At 34.4% G+C, this 19,507-nt stretch overlaps 1 protein-coding gene across 1 annotated transcript in view; it reads left to right on the top strand.

The window, feature by feature from the left end:
• LOC114046320 (transmembrane protein FAM155A-like) overlaps nt 1–19,507 on the top strand; it is a 726,009-nt gene that overhangs the window by 93,744 nt on the left and 612,758 nt on the right. The gene's annotated exons all lie outside the window — the stretch shown is intronic.

Here is a 19,507-nt window from a genome sequence, read left to right as displayed (position 1 = left end):
TTTTTTAAATGTATTAGCTAACATTTCCTACAATGCTGCTTTATCACTAGCAACTAAGTTCAGAATTGGGTTCTACCACTTAATAAAACTGTGACTTAGGGCAACCTCTAGTGCCTCAGTTTCCCCAACTATAAAATGAAGGAGATTAGACTATATCACCTCTAAGGTCTCTTCCAGCTCAATGGTCCTAAGATTCCAAATACAAACAGAACCTTTCTTACACTTTACATAAAGTTGTTGAATGTGAATAATCTCATTGGTTGTTTATAATACTAGAACATCCTGTATGCCTTTTTAACACTCCTATTTAAGTTTACATTCACTATACATTTCATTAATCCAATGAATTTTTGAGACCAAGTGTCTGTTAATTAAATGCTTTATAAAAAGCAAGTCAACTTTGATGGTGTTTCAAATGGAGCTCTTTCTCCTTGGTATCAGTAGCAGTAGGTCTGTGGTCAGAACTGTTGTGTAGTGAAATACAGCATTTTAAAAATTAACTAAATTCTTAGTAATATCCTAGAGTTGGAAGAGATCTCAGATATCATCTAATTTAAACTTCTTCCCAGAGTAGGAATTCCCTACACTAGCAGTGGGAAACCTGTGGCCTGGAGGGTGTGGAAGGGCCTCACTTGAGGACGCAGAGGTCCACATGTGGCTTCAAGGCTGCAGGTTCCCCACCCTTGCCCTACACTTTAGTTTATAAAGAAGTTGTACAAATATATTGACTAAACAAATATTTTATTCAATCTTGCTCTTACTAAGAATAAAGTTCATTTCTCTCAAGCTAGGGAGTTAAGCTTCTTATTTAAGTTGATCCTTAGTTCTGGTTTGCTTTATGGTTACAGAACACATTTATAAGGAGCCTCTTGATAAGTTGGTCTCCTAGCTCATATACTAGCTGTTGAGTGCTGAGTGAGTCAATTCATTTCACTAAATCCTCAGTACTCTCCCCTGAAAAACCAGGATAATAATAGCTACATTGACTGCCTCAAAAGGCTATTGGGAGGAAAGTATTTTCTAAACTTTATAGTACTACATAAATGTGAATTATTGTATACAATTAGCAATTCAAATTAGGCTGGAAAAGAGCTTCGAGTGCCCCTTCTAACTAGAGCAAGTCCATAAATTGCAAAGAGCTTCAGTTAGTCACCTCATTTATAAAATGGGCCTCCAAATACTCATTTTACATGTGTAGGAATGGAGAAGAGAGACAACTTTCCCAAGGTTACACAGGGGCTTTGAGGCTAGGTCCTCTGACTCTGATAGGGCAGCTAGGTGGCATAGTGAATAGACCACCAGGCCTGGTGTCAAGAGGACCTGAGTTTAAATCTGAACTCAGAGGCTTACTAGATGTGTGAAAGGAAGATGTTTGAGATTCTCAGCAGTTCTGAATTCTATTATTCTAATAATAGCTAACATTTATATAAAGCTTTAAGGTTTGCAAAACATTTTACATGTTATTTCACTTGATCTTCAAAACAACTTTGTGATATAGGTATTTGTATTACCTCTAATTTACAAATAAAAAAAAAGACTGAGGCTGGTTAAATGCCTTGCCCAGGATCACACAGCTAACTGTCTAAGGAAGGATTTGATTTCATATCTTCCTGCCTCCAAGTTCAGCACTCTATCTACTGTGCTATTTAACTGCAGCCAAAAATCTCTTCAGGATCAAATGTATGTTTGTGAGTGAACTTATGTGCATGCTATAGACATTGTATTCAATAGACCCACCTCCCTATTTCTATATCAGGAGAAAATTCCATTTCATATTTAATTATCTTATCCTGAGAACACAGATTCTTTTTCAATGCTTAGAATCAGGAACAAAATGAGTACAAATGCTGTTATAATAGGCTCCTTCCGTTCCAGTGTTCAACTGAAATGACAGGTGATTTCATTACTATAGAAAACACAAATATTCAAGAGAATTTGCCACATTGGGTGCGTTGTAATACAATAATCAATGTGATCTAAATGTATCAGGCTTCATGTGTGTTAATCTTTAGGCTAGAGGTAATTTGTGAAGCCTGGAAAGAACAATCAGAAATGCTTCATTTCAAATATTTAATTCTTAAGTTTTGGCCCTCTAATTTACATAAAAATTGTCAGTAGCAATAGCATTAGGCCTTTCAGGAGACCTAAATTCTAGTCAAGTTTTATTCTAAGTAATTGTTTATCTTTAGACAATTCATTTAACTTTTCTGCATTTCACTAACTCCAAGGTGATGATACCCACCTAATTTGTATCCATAGGTGACTGGAACAGAGTAGGTGCTTAATAAACACTTGTTGATTGATGGATTGCAGTTAATGTGATGATTTAATAAACTGATGATGTGAAAGCACTTTGTAACAGGTACAAAACTGTTATTATTAAACATAAATTATTATTATGTAATTATAATTACCCTTGCCAAGAACTACCCTATCAAATTTTCTCTACCTGTCAAACAGTTCTAGCCATTGACCATTTGTAGAATTCCACTTCATGTTGACTAATGTTATAGTAAAGTTACAATGAATTTAGTAAATAAGAAGCATTTATTAAGCACCCACTATGTGCCAGGAATTGTGCTAAGTAATGGAAATACTGTTCAGAAAAGCTGAACTATGAAAACATTGATTGCATTTATTGTGCTAAAGAAATAATTCAGGACTTGTATTGTATTCTGCGTTTTTGAAAACATTGAGAAAGCAATACAGGGACATTCTCTTCATAGTATACCTGCATGGGAAGAGTAATGTGACCTAGATAAAAGGAAATTTAAAGCAGAGTGTTGATTAGGTGCTAAAGGAAGTGATTTGTCATATACTTAATGCATCCCTGGAATATTTATACAGCCTTAATTCTAAGCACTTTCTAAATATTTCATTCCTTTACAGATACCCTCAATCTGGGTATTACTTATTAGTTGAGGAGACTTAGCAAAACTGAGGCAATATTTTGGCACTAGTTCAATGACACTAAGGATTGTAAATAAGGCAAATGCAGTTCCTCTTTCCACATATCTATGTGGATTTTAAAAAAGGAATGGGGATCTTATTTATTAAGAAGATTTTCTGTAACAGGTGAAAATTCCATTTCATACTTAATTCTCTTATCCTTAGAACACAGCTTCTTTTGTAATTCATAGAATCAGGAATAAAATGAGCACACCTGCTGTTATGATGTGGGTACATTCTGTTCCAGTGCTTAGCTGAAATGACAGGTGACTTCAGGACTGCACAGAAATATTCAAGAGAGTTTGCCACTTTGGGTGTGTTGTAATGTAATTATTGATGCCATCAAAATGCATCAGGCCTCACGTACATTAATATGATACTGGGCATTTGGAGGTTTTATTGTTGGCTAAATATTTTAAAGAGAAAATTAGAAGCCCTTTGGATTAGATTCATTCAGATTACACTCCGACGATCCCTAGTTCTCTGGAGATGGGTATTTATGGATTGTCTAACATTTGTGGTGCTGTGAAAATCTGTAAATTGCAATTAACACAACAAAGCTGAAAAATGAAGAAAGTTGTGAGGTTCGAGAAGACTTTCATTTCAGTTTCTCAGCTAGTGAGGAGCCTGTGAGAAATCTCTGGGATATTCTAGTCTTAACAACATATTTTCTCTCCATTCAGTTCAAGTTCGTATTGGGAGGCATGAGTCATTTCCTCAGCAAATGCTAGCAGGAGGGGGAAGGGAAAGGAGTGAGTTGTTCCCACTGTAGTGTCTAATCAAGCAAACAGTGATTTGAACTGATTTGAATAGCATTCAACTAGATGTTCTGTCTCTTTATAAGCTTCTCCCAAATTGTGAGTTGGAACACCTGAGAAAGTGTTCATGATGTCATAATTTGAGGTCACTGGCAAGGCAAGCCAGTAAGTAGATCCTGCATTCCATGATACCTAACTAAAGGTCATGGAATACCTCATTGAATTCTTAGCAATGGAAAGGGTAGTATGATAAACTCAGCCACTTAATGAATGACTCTAACAAACCTGTTTGGTATGCTTATAGATGAAAGACATTTCTCTCAATTGGCCAATTTGTCTTGGACTTTGTGAAATGGATTCTTCTGATAAAATATAACTTATTTACCATAGATTTTAAAGGGCTAAGTGTAAGATGGGTTTCTGGGTCCTCATTGTTCTTATACCAACATCATCTGACAGAAAATATAGTAGCCTAATAGCTCTTAAGGATATAGTGTGGTACAATTGAAATGAATCCTGGCTCTGGAGCCAGACAACTTGGGTTCATATCTCTCCTCCAGTACTTGCTATCTGTAGGACAATGGACAAATTTCTAAAGTGCTTTGAGCCTCAGTTTTCTCCACTTTAAAATGGGGGCATTGGATGATAATAAAAGGTTGGAGAAACTAGGAGTCGTAGAATGAAAAATGATCATATTATAGAAGATGATCATAAGAAAAGCCTATCTGGCAAATCTTGACTATGATCTCCAAAACAATTTTATGATGGACTGTGATAACATGTCCTGGTCCTTACTGGAGGGAGAATTTGCTTAAAACTAGTAGGGTGACAGGCTATTCTTAAACTGTATTTTTGTTGTTATTGTTTTATGATATCTCATGGTAAGAGGATAAGTGAACTGAATATACTTTTTTATTAATTCTCCGTCACAGATTGTAAAAATCTAATAATGGGAAGACATCTTAATCCAAGTCCTACCTGAAGCATGGTTATTTTTTGTAGTGTCCATAACATGTGCTCATCTATTTTACCCATCTGATCAGAGAGCAGATTAGTAGATAGAATGATTGTCATAGTATTAGGATGACCTGATCTCGCTTCTAACACTTATTATGTGACAATGAGCAAGTCATGTAGGCTGTCTGAGCCTCATTTTCTTTATTTGTTAATAGGGATATAATATCTCTGATATCCCTCAGAGTTCTTGAGTTTGAAAAAAAAAAAAGGTGAATTTCAATGAGATGACATACCTAAAGCTTTAAAATGGAAAGTGCTATCTGTTATTATTAACAATGAGAAACTCACTATCTACCATGGCAACCCATCTCATTTGGGGGCAGCTAAAATTATTAGGAAGCATCTAGTTATATTAATTTCCTTCTTTGGTTAAATTTAGTTGGAAAATAAAAATAAATAAGACCAGAGAAAATTATGATATAGGTGAAAAATAAAAATCATCAAGATATAAGAAAATGAAAGATTAAGTCCTCCATTTGAATCCCAAAGAAATCCAATACACTGGATTGTCATTGTTGTTATGTGTATTTAGTTTAAGTTGAAGATTAAAGTCATTATTTTTTCTATTTTTATCTGAATAAATTCACTTATCATTACCTGTGATAGCTTTCAGGAAAGCTGATATTCCAAGTAGCTGGAAGACTTGTCAGCATTTGGATTACCATTGCAAATCCTTCTTTGTAATGCATGGGCCTATTTTTTTTTTTTTTATTAGGATTTTCCTTATGTCCAAAACAGGTTGTCAACTGAGAAACATTATTTCAAACAAACAATGTGTTAGTTTTGTTATTTTTGAGGGAAATGTTTAATGTGATACTTTTTTTTTTGCCTAGAAAGCAGCACAGATGCATTGTTTTTCTTTATACCTATTATGTACTAAGGAGCTACACCATATACAAAACATTGTTAAGGGTGCCAAAAAGGATGTAAATCAGTGTGCACCTACTATTAGATAATAAATTCTTTGAAGCCAAAAGGATTATGTCCTATTTACTTTTATATCTCTTCTAATATTCGCTACTTAAAAGTGGTAGTTGTTTAGTAAATTCTTGTTTGAATAAATGAAAGAAATTATGTCATGGCCCTTGCCCTTAAGAGGGTTACAATCTAGTTGATGAAAACAGCATGATCCTGTGATTAATTCATTCATAGTACTGGATTGTGGAGGAAAATTAATTTATATGGTTAAATAATTTTATGTTGGCTTTTAAATCTCAATGAGTTATAAGAAATGAATATGATGTCACTACAAGATAATATGTAAATGTGTAGGCCTTATTTAAATTTATTTCATACAGATGTTAATTCACTGCATTTATTTGTTGAGCTTAAGGGAGAAGAAAATAAAAATGATTATTTTTGTTGAAGAAATCACTGTCTAGTGACCTTCAATTGGCATTGAATAGAAATCTATGATTTAATCTAGTTCTTAAAAATTGGGTTACCAGGGGAAAACTAATATTTTGGTTAACTTTTCCTTTTCAATTTACAGAATTGAAAAAGTTATCATAAAATTTACTTTTTTCCTATCACAAAAAATGATCTTCATAGTTCAGTGACAATGTATTAATTTAAGATCTGGGACATTCACTTTGTTTCAGTGGTATAGTGACAAATGTTCCCCATAATGTTTCCCATAATACATTGTAGTGGAATATGTGAAATTTTATTTGAAATGATATACTTTTCTTTATATAATTTCTCCAAAATAATGAGATTATTGCATGGTTAGAACTCAAATTGTAGTCTGATTTCTTTACATGAAAAAAATTCACAATTTACTAAATTAGAGTAATCCATGTTCCTTTTAATTAAATCAGGTGAGATCTCAAATTTAAAACTTTATGTAAATAAGAGGAAAGATTTTGTTAGACCATATTTTAGTTATTTTCCTCATCCTACTTTTTCAGTGGAGAAATAGTGATTGTAGATTATTCAAACCTTTTACTGAACATATAACTGTTATGTATCATGGTACATCTGTACTGGAGTTGAATTCAAAAGATAATTGTATTCAAATACCAACTCTTTCCCTTATTAACTGTGTGACCCAGGGCAAGCTAGATGATATTTCTAGAGCAGTTACATTAGGGGTTGAATTCAAAAAGAGGGGCAAAATGGTAGAAGTAGTTTCTTTGAATTGGAAAAAATAAAGCTTGTGTTTGTGAAGTGATCAGTATCTGTTGATTAAGATCTGAAATATGTTTTCTTGCTTATAAAAATTAACTTAGCTTTTAGATCCATGTTGACATCTACCTAATTGTTTTCTCCCATTTGAATGTAAGTGTCATGAGGGCAGGGGCTGTAGATTTTTGTCTTTCTTTGTACTTTGTCCCATTTAAATCAATGCCTAGTATGTAGTATGTACTTAATAAATTCTCGTTGACTTGAAATACCCTATTGCGGATTTTTTACAGAGTTCTTAAATGGATAATGTGACCATGATTTTACTGACACTATTTGTTTTTGAAGCATGCCAGATAGATATGCATATTGCACATTATAGATACTAAAAGTTTACTATAATTAAGAGGCCAGTCAATAATCTTAGTAAAATCCTAGCAGAGCCTTATATAACAAAAGTTTTCACTGGCATCCTAAATTGCACAGAACATGAAAGCAAATGAGGGGAGGAAAAAGCAAATCTGAGGTTTTAAAGGCTTTTGGTAGTGAGGGATTAATAGCACTGAAAAAAGTCAAGCGCAAATAAGAATAAATGTACACCCAGGCACATTACTTCTTCAGCTTTATCCACATACAAGTGACACAGTTATCTGTGGCACTGTGGACAGGAATAGTGTGGGTAGCAGAAATCCAGAGCTAATCCAAGAGTCTCATTAGCTTATCATTTCACTCTTTCATACCATTAAACATTTTATGAAAGTTTCTAGCAAGTAGCCAAGTGAGATATGGATGCAAAGTTAGATTTGAGTCAGATCATGCAGGGTCTTGAATGCCAAAGTTAGAAACTGGCACTTAATTTAGTAGGCAAGGGAGGTGGCAAAAGCTGTTAGCCAAGGGGCTGATTCAATCAGATTTGTCCATTAGGAAGATTTGTCTGACAGGGATTTGTGTACTCATAGGATGAATTCAAATGGGAAGACTGAAGGAAAGGAAATAATTTAGGAGACTATTGTAATCATCCAGGTGATAGGCAATGAAAATATGAACTGGATTAGTGACAGAAGGAATGAAGAGAGGTCAGAGGAGAGATATTATAGAAAAAAACTCAATGGGACTTGTTAATGTGGGTGAGGTAGAAAGGGAGGAGTTAAAGATGATGTCTAAATGTTGGGGTATGGATGACTAGGAGAATTGTAGTACTATTAAGAAAAATAGGCAAATCAGGAGGAGAAGCATAGGAGGGAGTTCTTTATCAATCCCATTCTTTCAATGTAGCCATTCCTTTTGAAACAATTGACTCAGTTGCATTTATTGTCTATTCCAATTCTGTCAAACATGAATAGAAAGGGGACTACTAAACCATAAGGATCCCTGCAGACTGCACATCAACTTAGAAGACCACATATTAACATTATTTATGTTCTATTGCAATTTTATTTTGTTGCATATTTCTTAGTGACATTTTAATCTGGTTCAATGTCAAGGCCCTATGTGTGATACCTCTCATCTATAACACACAATTTATAATTTAATTATATTATCTTACATCATTCTTTGACCATTTTATGTATGAAAGTCTAGATTTGCCAATAAAAATAATAGCTCCTTGGGAGTAGGCATCTTTTCTCACATCTTTTTCCCCCTTCAATGGTATGTACTGTGCAAGAAGGAGAACAGGTGTCCAGTTAATATTTTATGATTTGATTTTCATAAGCTAAAATCATCTCAATAGATTTACATAATATTTACATGGATTCTTTTCATGCCTGGTTCTAGTGGAGTAAAAGCAAGATGACTGAACATGTTTATCAATTATGTCCTTTAACCAAAGCTTGTAAAACTATCCATAGCAATACATAAATATGCACAGGGGGAAAAGAAAGGAAACAAACATTTATTAAGCATCTGCTATGTGCCAAGCACTGTGCTGAGTACTTGAAAAATATGATCATATTTGATACTCAAACTATCCCCATTTTATTGTCTAGGGAACTGAGTCAGAGGTTAAATGACTTGCCCAGTTTCACACAGCTAGTAAGTTTCTGAGGCTAGATTTGAACTCAGGTCTTCCTGACTCCAAGCTCAGTTCCATATTAACTAATTAATTAATTAATTAGTTGACCCATTGAACCATCTAATTGGTCTAGAACAATAGAATCACAGAGTTGGAAGGGAAGCTAGATGTTGCTTAGCCCAGCCTCCCAAGTGATGCCTGAGTTCCCCATACTGATGAAATCACAAGTCCCAACCAAAAAAGAAAAACAACAGCAAAAAACCCTAACAGTTGCTTTTTCAGTCTCTGCATTTTTTTAACCATCATCTCTATTGATGGGGAGCTCCGTACCTCACAAATAGGTCATTACGTTTTGGGCATTGCTCTTCACTAACTAAGAAAAGTTGTGCCAAAAGGTTTTTTCATATCTTTGCAATCTAATTCTACTTCCCTGAAACCTTGAATTTGATTGAACAATTAATTGTGCTTAGAGGCAAGGTCTTTCCTGCCCCAGCTTAATAAGTGAAACAGAAAATTGATTCTCTTTCTAAGGGTTAATTGTTTCTTCCACTGATGACACACACTCTTCCTTGTCCTTCTTTAGGACTGCCACTGACCCATGACATACTTGTGAAAATTGATTCACAGTTTACAGACCACAAGGAATAATTTGAACAGTGACAAATCCCTTGAGATGGCAAATAATAGTTGAGTGATGCATATTTAAAAGGGAGAGGCAATGATAGGTTTATGAATACAGGAGTTGCCTCAGGCATGGAACCATAGGTATTAAGTAGATGTATATAAAGAAATGCATAACCCATGCCAATAAAGCTACCTCCCCCTCCCCATATAATAGGCAGTACTGATCTTCAGGTAACAGGAATTCTACACTGTGGTTTTTTGTTTGTTTGTAGGTTTTTCTTTTTTTGCTCTTTTCTGAAAAAGTTCACTCCTGGCACCCTGACATATAAAAACATGACACTATTGATAAGATCTTGTGCTGAGCAGGATGAAGTGAAAAGCAATTTATGGAAGGAAAAATAGGAAGGCAAGCAAAACATCCTCTTGGGACTCAAGTTTTTATCAAAATGTATTCATTTACTTTTCCAGAGGAACTCATCCTCAAATGGGTGGTCATTCCTTAAATTCTCCAAGAATCGGGGACAAAGGACAGTTTAGTTTTATAATACAGAGAAATTGTACACTAACATATGACAAAACCATAGCCTGCTTATCAAGAGCCCCTGGTGTGGTGTTTTACTTAAATTCATGGGCCTCAATTTGCCTTTAATATTTTTATGATTCCATAGGATTCTATGGCTTGAACTAGTAAAATCCTAGTTATCCCCACTTATAAAAGTGAGTATAGATTTAAAATTAAAAGGTACCTTAGAAGAAATCTATTTTACCACCACCCCTCATTTTACAGATGAAGAAATTGAAGCACAGAAACATTGTGACTTGTTACACAGCTAATAAGAGTTGGAAGCAGAATTTAAACCAGGTTTTCCTTACTCAAAGTCCAGTGCCCTCTCCATGTAACAGCAAAAAGGAAAAAAAGGAAACATGTATGTATGTATATATATATGTAGTATATATTTTTATATATTTTATTTGAATAAGTTTATTTGCTATTTTCCATATTTATAATATAGTAGAATATTGCTTTTGCCACCGCATATCATATTTTAGATGTAATGTCCAGAGTATCATACTCCTAAAACTAGATCTGATTTATTAATGTACCTTACCATGTGTTGTATAATGTAAGGGCAGCTAGGTGGTGCAGAGGATAAAGCTTCGGACCTACAGTCAGAAAGATTCCTCTTCTTGAGTTCAAATCTAGCCTCAAAAATTTACTAGTTGTATGACCCTGGGCAACTCTCTTAAACCTGTTTGCCTCAGTTTCTTCATTTGTAAAATGAGCTGGAGAAAGAAAGGTGAACCACTATAGTATCTTTTCCAAGAAAGCTCCAGATGAGGTCACAGGGAGTAGGATACAACTGATACAATCCAATAACAACACTGTACCTTAGTGGGTCACAAAACAATTTGAATATTCCTATTTTTCTAACATCTTGCTTCTTTCATCACAAGGTAAGCTCCTTGAGCTCATGTCCTGTTTGTAGAGTTCTTTCAGGTTTTTAAAACTTTTTTATGTTTTTCTTTTTGGAAGTAGCATCTCTAAAAATTAGCAAAATTCCTTGGACATAGTAAATACCTATGAATTGATTTAGACATACCTCAAGTTGACAATGTGTTTTTTTTTCCAGTCTCTGTCTCAAGAAGAGATTATAAGAGGTCCTTCCTTGACAACTTATATAGCATAGTATTATATGTGATGGGAATGCATAAATTCATAGAATCTTAGCATTTGAAGAAGCTTTCAAGGTCATCTAATGCAAATCATAATTGAACACAGGAATTCCATCTACAAAATCCCCATTAAGTCCACAATTCAGCCTGTTGAACACCTCCAGAAATCAGGAGCTTACTACAGTAAATATGAGGTAGTCCATTCCACTTTAGGATAGCACTTACCATTATGACTTTTTTTTCTTCAAATAAAGTCAAATCTGGCCCCATGGTTTGCAGAAATGAAAAGGAATTGTATGAAATAAGACTGGAAAGGTAAGTTAGAACCAAATTGTTAAAGGCTTTAAATACCCAAAACAGGAATTTAATTTTTCTTAGTTTGACAATACAGAAGGTTTTGGAGTACAAGAGTGACTATTCAAAACAGGCTAGAAATTGTATGGTTTGTACATTCTTCTTCATATAAATTTGATGAATAGAAAAATTAGATTTCCTTCTAGAAATAATTGGGTTTCTTTTCTAGACATGTTGGCCTAATATATCTGAAATGATTTGAATTCAAAAAGAATTTGAATATAAGAATGCATTTGGTCCATGGATTGTCTTGGTCAAAGAATTCATTTAGTGATCAATGCATTCTTCATCACGCAACATTGACTTGAAGCCGATTTAACTTATGTGACTGCCATAAATGTAACCTCTAGCCTCTACTCCATGTATGTTTTTGGATTAGCTATTATGGAATTCTTTGAAACTACAAGTTTTGCTTAAGCATAAAAGTGAATCCTAACTCTGATCAGTTACAATCATATCTGTAATATATTCCATTCTTATTTCTTATAGAGAAAATCAATATGTATATTAGAAATAAATAGATCTATTCCAAATATTTTTTCACTTTTGTAATAACAAAAGAATACAAATCATTTTCTTCAAATTCAGACAATAAACCTCCTGATTTTGAGCTGGCAGATGGTGGGTTTGTTTTTCCCCCTCAGGCATTTTTTTTCTGTTTTCATAAAATACAATACTGCTTTTGCTGGGCAAACTACAGTTCAAAAGAAATGACATTTATCTTCTTGTAAATAAACTTGTCATTTTTTGTCAGAGGAAATTCAATGTGAAAATGACAAATTACTCCTTTTCCTATATTTCATAAATGTTTTTCACTGTTTCCCAGGCTGAGAACATAATAGATGCTTAATATAACCTTGTTAATTGAGGATTTATTTTTCTCTATCATGATCAAGAAACTCCATCTAATATGTTTGGTTATAAATTCTTCCTCAGGTATAAATTATGTTACATTACAGTTTTTGTTGTTGTTTTATTGCTAGCCCTAATACAAAGAATTAAGAGGCTAATTGATGCCCTTTCAGAGGAACCTTTTCCTTGGCTATTAATCAGTGCCCTGTCACTGTAGAAAGACCTCCTGATATGTTCATTAGACTACACCACATCACATTTGGCATTGCTCATCCTTACCCACTAAAGTGGTGGGGAAAATGTGCATTTGTTAACACATCAGCCAATCAATACACAAGTATTTACTGTGTGCCTACTCTGTGCCAGGAGAGGCTGAGTGTCATAGTGTATAGAGGGCTGGCCAGGAAACCAGGAGAACCAGGAATGCAAGTACTACTTACATACCCTGCAGTGCAACCCTAGGCAAGTCACTTAACCTCTCAATCTTCTATTAAACCCTTTAAGACTATAAATTGCAGAAAAGGTACAAATCTGCATTGCTATAGAGAATTTCCTCACCAATGAGTTTTCTATCCAAGTGAAAACACAGTCCACTCCTTGTCCCTGTCCTCTACTATGTGTCAGACACTACACTACAAGTTGAAGATCCTAACACAAAAGTGCAAACAGTTCCTACCCTGAAAAAGTTTATAACCAACTGGGGGAGGCAACGTGCCTATAAACAGGCTTAATGAAGTTTTAAGCTTGGAGAGCTTTAATGTGGCTGCTGAAGCTTAAAACTGCCTTTTGGGACACCATTAGATTGATGGTATTGCAAGTGATGAGGTGGAGGGGGCAGTTAAGTGGGGACCACTCTTACTTGAATGAGATCAGGAAAAGCTTCATGTAGAAGGTGGTACTTTAGCTAGGCCTTGAAGGAAACGAGGATGTCAGAAGTGGAGTTGAGGAGTGAATTTCCAGACAAAAGTGGACAGGGAATTGCCAGTCAATTCAAAGGAACTGAGGCAAGAAGTGAAAGAACTTCTGTGTAAGGAACAGCAAGAAAGCTAGTTTGGTTGGACAGAGGTGTGTGTGTGTGTATGTGCAAGAGAGAGGCAGACAGAGGCAGAGAATGAGGGGAGGGGGTTGTGTGCACACATGCTGTTCCTGTACGTGAAAGAGAGTTATGTATGAAAACAACAAACCTAGAAAAATAGGTAAGTTGGGGCCACTTTGTAAAGTGCTTCAAGTGCTAGACAGAGTTTAAGTTTGATTCTGAAGGCCACAAGGGTGGAATACAAGTTTAATGAGTATGAGAGTGGTGTGGTTAAATTTACAATTTAGGGAAAGAAATCTATCAGCATAATTTACCATATCAATAACAAAAATCATAAAAATCATAAGATTATATCAACAGATTTCAGAAAAAGCATTTGAAAAAAATCACCACTAATTCCTTTTAAAAACACTAGAAGGCATAGGAATAAATGGTGCCTTTCTTAAAATAATAAGTAGTATTGATCTAAAACCAAGAGCAAGCAGTATATGTAATACTGACAAACTTGAAGTCTTTCCAATAAGATTAGGGGTGAAGCAAGGATGTCATTATCACCACTATTATTCAATATTGTGCTAAAAATGCTATCTATTACAATAAGACATGAAAAAGAAATTGAAGGAATAAAAATAGGGAATGAGGAAACAAAACTATTAGTCTTTGTAGATGATATTATGATATATTTTGGAAACCCTAAAGAATACACCAAAAACTAATTGAAACAATTAACAACATCAGCAGATTTGTAGGATATAAAATAAACCCACATAAATCATCAACATTTCTATATGCTACTCATAAAACCCAGTAGTAAGAGACAGAAAGAGAAATTTCATTTGAAATAACTGCAGACAATATAAAATACTTGGGAGTCTTCCTTCCAACCAGAGAATATATGAATACAATTACAAAACATTTTTCACAGAAATAAAGACATCTAGATAACTGGAGAAATATCAATTTCTCATAGATGGGCTGGTAGTTACATCATTGGTAGGTACATTATAGAACATTATATCATATTTTTTAAACATATTTTCACATTAACCATGTTGTAGAGAAGAATTAGAACCAATAGGAGGAACCACAAGAAAGAAGAAACAAAACAAAACAGAAGGAAAAAAAAGAGCAAATAGTATGCTTCAATCTGCATTCAAACTCCATTGTTCATTCTCTGGATGTGGATAGAATTTTCCATCATGAGACTTTTGGAGATGTCTTAGATCCTTACCTTGCTGAGAAGAGAGAAGTTTATCAAAGTTAGTCATTGAACAACATGGCTCTTACTGTGTACAATGTTCTCCTGGTTCTGCTCAATTCACTCAGCTATCAGTTCGTACAAGTCTTTCCAGGTTTTTTTCTGAAGTCCGCTTCCTTATCATTTCTTATAGCACAATAATATTCCATTACATTCATATGCCACAGCTTGCTCATCCATTCCCCAATTGGGAATTTATCTTTTCTAGCAAATAGTACTCCAAAAAAAAGAATGTATATTATTTCTAAAAGATTTGTGTTATTTCTAAAAAAAACACACACAACAACTTGCAGTTTAAATGTTATGTGTGGCTTCCTATTGAGATTCTAAGAAAACTTAAGGTGGAAAATTTAATTATTTCTGATTTGTTTTCCTGTACACAATCAGCAAGACATTTCATAGAATAATTCATGTCTTAAAAAAATACTATTCATGTTCTGATTACAAATGAGGAAGGAAAGGAACTAGTTTTCAAAGTAATGCAAAGTGGTGCAGTAATCTGACACAAAGATGGGTCTCCTGTATATAAAATTGCAAGTGAAAAGAGTCAAGTTTTCTCAGTATGATGATTCTGACATCATAAGAAAATTTAAGAATTGGTTGAAGCAATCCTATTTTTAGTTGAAAATGATGTGACTTCAATCTGAATGCAAAAAATTAAAAGTATAACTTAAAATAGTATCATTATAATTATCATCATTTGTAATTCTAGGACTGAATTAGATAAGAAATCTGAGGTGCAAACAAAGCTAATGCGACCAAGATTAGGAGGGGAGCAGAAAACGGGGAATTTTTACACTCAGTGTCTCTGATAAGGGCCTCATTTTGAAAATATATAGAGAACTAAGTCAAATTTATAAGAACACAAGTCATTGTGTTCCCTCAATTTCCAATTCTTTGCCACCACAGAAAGAGCTACTATAAATATTTTTGTACATGTGGGTCTTTTTCCCATTTTTATGATCTCTTTGGGATACAGCCCTAGAAGTGCTAATGCTGAGTCAAGGGGTATGCACATTTTTATAGCTGACATAGTTCCAAATTGCTCTCCAAAATGGTTGGATCAGTTTACAACTCTACCAATAATGCATTAGTGTTCCAATTTTCCCACATCTCCAACATTTATCATTTTCTTGTTTTGTCATGTTAGCCAATCTGATAGATGTGATGTGATACATCAGAGTTGTTTTGATTTACATTTCTCTAATTAATAGTGATTTATAGGCAGCTAGGTGGCACAGTGGGTAGAGCACTGGCCTTGGAGTCAGGATGACCTGAGTTCAAATTTGGCCTCAGACACATAATACTTGCTAGCTGTGTGACTCGGGGCAAGTAACTTAACCCCAATTGCCTCACTTAAAAAAATAGTGATTTAGAGCATTTTTCCATATGGCTATAGATAGCGTTAATTTCTTCATCTGAAAACTGCCTGTTCATATCCTTTGACCATTTATCAATTGGGGAATGACTTGTGTTCTTATAAATTTGACTTAGTTCTCTATATATTTTCAAAATGAGGCCCTTATCAGAGACACTGAGTGTAAAAATTCCCCGTTTTCTGCTCCCCTCCTAATCTTGGTCGCATTAGCTTTGTTTGCACCTCAGATTTCTTATCTAATTCAGTCCTAGAATTACAAATGATGATAATTATAATGATACTATTTTAAGTTATACTTTTAATTTTTTGCATTCAGATTGAAGTCACATCATTTTCAACTAAAAATAGGATTGCTTCAACCAATTCTTAAATTTTCTTATGATGTCAGAATCATCATACTGAGAAAACTTGACTCTTTTCACTTGCAATTTTATATACAGGAGACCCATCTTTGTGTCAGATTACTGCACCACTTTGCATTACTTTGAAAACTAGTTCCTTTCCTTCCTCATTTGTAATCAGAACATGAATAGTATTTTTTTTAAGACATGAATTATTCTATGAAATGTCTTGCTGATTGTGTACAGGAAAACAAATCAGAAATAATTAAATTTTCCACCTTAAGTTTTCTTAGAATCTCAATAGGAAGCCACACATACATTTAAACTGCAAGTTGTTGTGTGTGTTTTTTTTAGAAATAACACAAATCTTTTAGAAATAATATACATTCTTTTTTTTGGAGTACTATTTGCTAGAAAAGATAAATACTGCATGAAATAATTTTAGTTTTCTTTATTTTATGATGGTAAAAGGAGAAATGAGCTAAGACCTTTCAATGATATATAGATCTCAAGAATTCATTTCAAATACTGTCTTTTGCCAGGAATTTTCAACCTTTTAAAAATAGTATGAGAAACTTTCAACTTCTTTTCTTTTTGCATATAAGGGAGTAGGAGTGATGTACACAGAGTTAGTGGTGCCCAGAGTCAATCAGTCAACATGCATTTTTTATTAATTTATTAATTTATTTTGATTTATCAATAATCATTTCCATATGTTTTTGAGTTTAAATTTTTCTCCCCCTTCCTCCCCACCACTCTCCCTAAGATGGTGCACAATCTGATATAGGCTACATATTTACATTTATATTAAACATATTTTCACATTAGTGATATTGTAAGTAAAAATTAAAACCAATAGGAGGAACCATTAGAAAGAGGAAACAAAACTCAACAGAAGAGAAAAAAATAGCAATTCAACTTCCATATTTCTTTCTTTGGATGTGGATAGCATTTTCTAACATGCATTTATTATACACTGATTGTGTACCAGGTCTTGTGCTAAACATTGGTGATATAAAACCAAAAGGGAGGATGGGAGGTAAAATTCCTATCTTTGAGAAGGCCATATTGTAATGGAAAATGTAAAGTGCAAATAATTAGGTATGTAGAAGATGTTTGAGGAGATGGAAGGTAATCTCAGAGTGTAAGGCAATAACAGCTGGGGAGACTGGAAAATGCCTGCAGCAAGGAAGTAGGATTGAAATTGGAAGTTGAAGGCAGCCAGGCAAAATAGAGTTGGGAGTAAGGAGGCACAGGGGGCAGCCAGTATAAAGGTATATGGAAGATGAAGAGTAGGCTAGTAGACAGAGTAGGAAAAGCTGTTGTCAACAAAGGATGCAGTACTAATCTCTTAAAATATCTTTCATGCTTGCTAGATATTCTACCACAATTAGAATTATTTGTCTTGATAATCAGTTTCTCATAAAGTGCTAACTGTCCTTGAATGTTTGTTATTATTTTCACTCATTCAGAATTGGTTAAATAGCCTGCTCTTCTTATAGCTGACATAAACAGAAGAGAGAGAATGTATACTACTTTTTTTTGAGAGTGAAGATGCAAAGAGAGGAGGAATAATTTTAGAGCATGGGATATTTGAAGGCGAGACAGAATTTTCTTTTTATATCTCCCTGGCTCCTGAATATGTGATTACAAATATGAGAAACTGGCCCCCATCCTAAAGAAAATATATTTTTCAATCTACTATTTCCCTTGAGATACTGTTTCTCTTCCTCCATCCTTTTAATATCAAAATTTCTCAAGACAGTTGTGTTCACTTGCTGCCTTCATCCTCTCTCCATCCATTCATTTTTAATCCCCTGCAATTTGGCTTTAATGCCCTCCACTCTAGACCCCAAACCCTTTAATCCTCTGTAGTATACAACACTTTTGACCACCACTACCACTGACTTAGAATTTTTTTGTAGCACTGTGCTCTAGTGAAATAACATGAAACTGTCAAAAAAGCACTTAGAGTTTTATAGTTAAAATACTGCTATTTAAGTCCATATCATACCAGGATCTTGAACAGGTCACATTCTCTGAGCCCAATTCATTATCTGTAAAGTAGAAATAATAATTATCATTCCTCCCAGAGATATCATGAATAAAGTGCCTTGCACAACTTACAGCATTCTATAAAAGTGAGTTCTTATTATCAGCTACACAAGTGACTGTTGTCGTTCAGTTGTGTCTGAGTCTTCATGATCCCTGTGGACCAACTGTCCATGAATATTTGGAGTGGTTTGCCATTTCCTTCTTCAGTTTTATGCAGGCAGGTGTTATGTTATGTGACTTACCCAGGGTCACACAGCTAGGAAGTGTGTGAGGTCAAATTTGAACTCTGGCCTTTCTGACTCTAGGCTGAGTATTCTATCTACTGTGTTACCTAGTTTCCCCAACATCAGTGAGGTCAAACTCAAATAGAAACAGGGGCCCACTAACCCATACATAAGAATCTCTGTGGACAGCAAATTGACTTAGAAAAAGGTGTATTAACATGTATTATGTTTTGTTAAATATATCCTTGTTTATTAAATAATTGCATTTTAATCTGGTTCTGGTAGGGCCAGATGTTAGACACCTCTGACCTAGACCATTTTAATAGACCCTGTCTGGTCTTCTTCACTCTGGTCTCTCTCTTTTCAATGCTTCTTTCCCATTGTTGTTTGTTAAATCTTCCTCATGTATCAATTGAATTAAATCATAGCACTATTAGAGAAATTACAAACTTTTAATCCCTTATTCAAGATTAAAGTGTTCCACTACTTTGATACAGTTTAACCTCATCTCACTGAACTCTCCTGTGGGTTTATGTTGAAATAAAAGCAAACTAATTTCTGTCTACTCTACTTGTCTCACTTTTTATCATTTCTGTACCTGTTCTCATGCCACCCTCCACTCATGCCTAAAATGGAATCCATTCATGTTCCCTGCATCCATCCATGCTTAATTAAGTCCTTCTTTCATTCAAGGCCTAACTCAGATGCCACCTTTTACAAAAAGCATTCCATTATCTCCTGAACTGAAAGTGATCTCTCTTCAAATGTCCCTTGATACTTTATATCACCTTCTTTGTGCTTAACACACATTACTTTTCTTCTAATGTTTTTAAGTATCTCTCTTCCTAC

Source organism: Vombatus ursinus, unplaced genomic scaffold (genome assembly GCF_900497805.2).
Source record: "Vombatus ursinus unplaced genomic scaffold, bare-nosed wombat genome assembly UNPS02014781.1, whole genome shotgun sequence".
Lineage (NCBI taxonomy): Eukaryota > Metazoa > Chordata > Mammalia > Diprotodontia > Vombatidae > Vombatus > Vombatus ursinus.
Note: the sequence above shows the minus strand (reverse complement) of the source record. Positions and strands in the feature narration are given on the sequence as shown.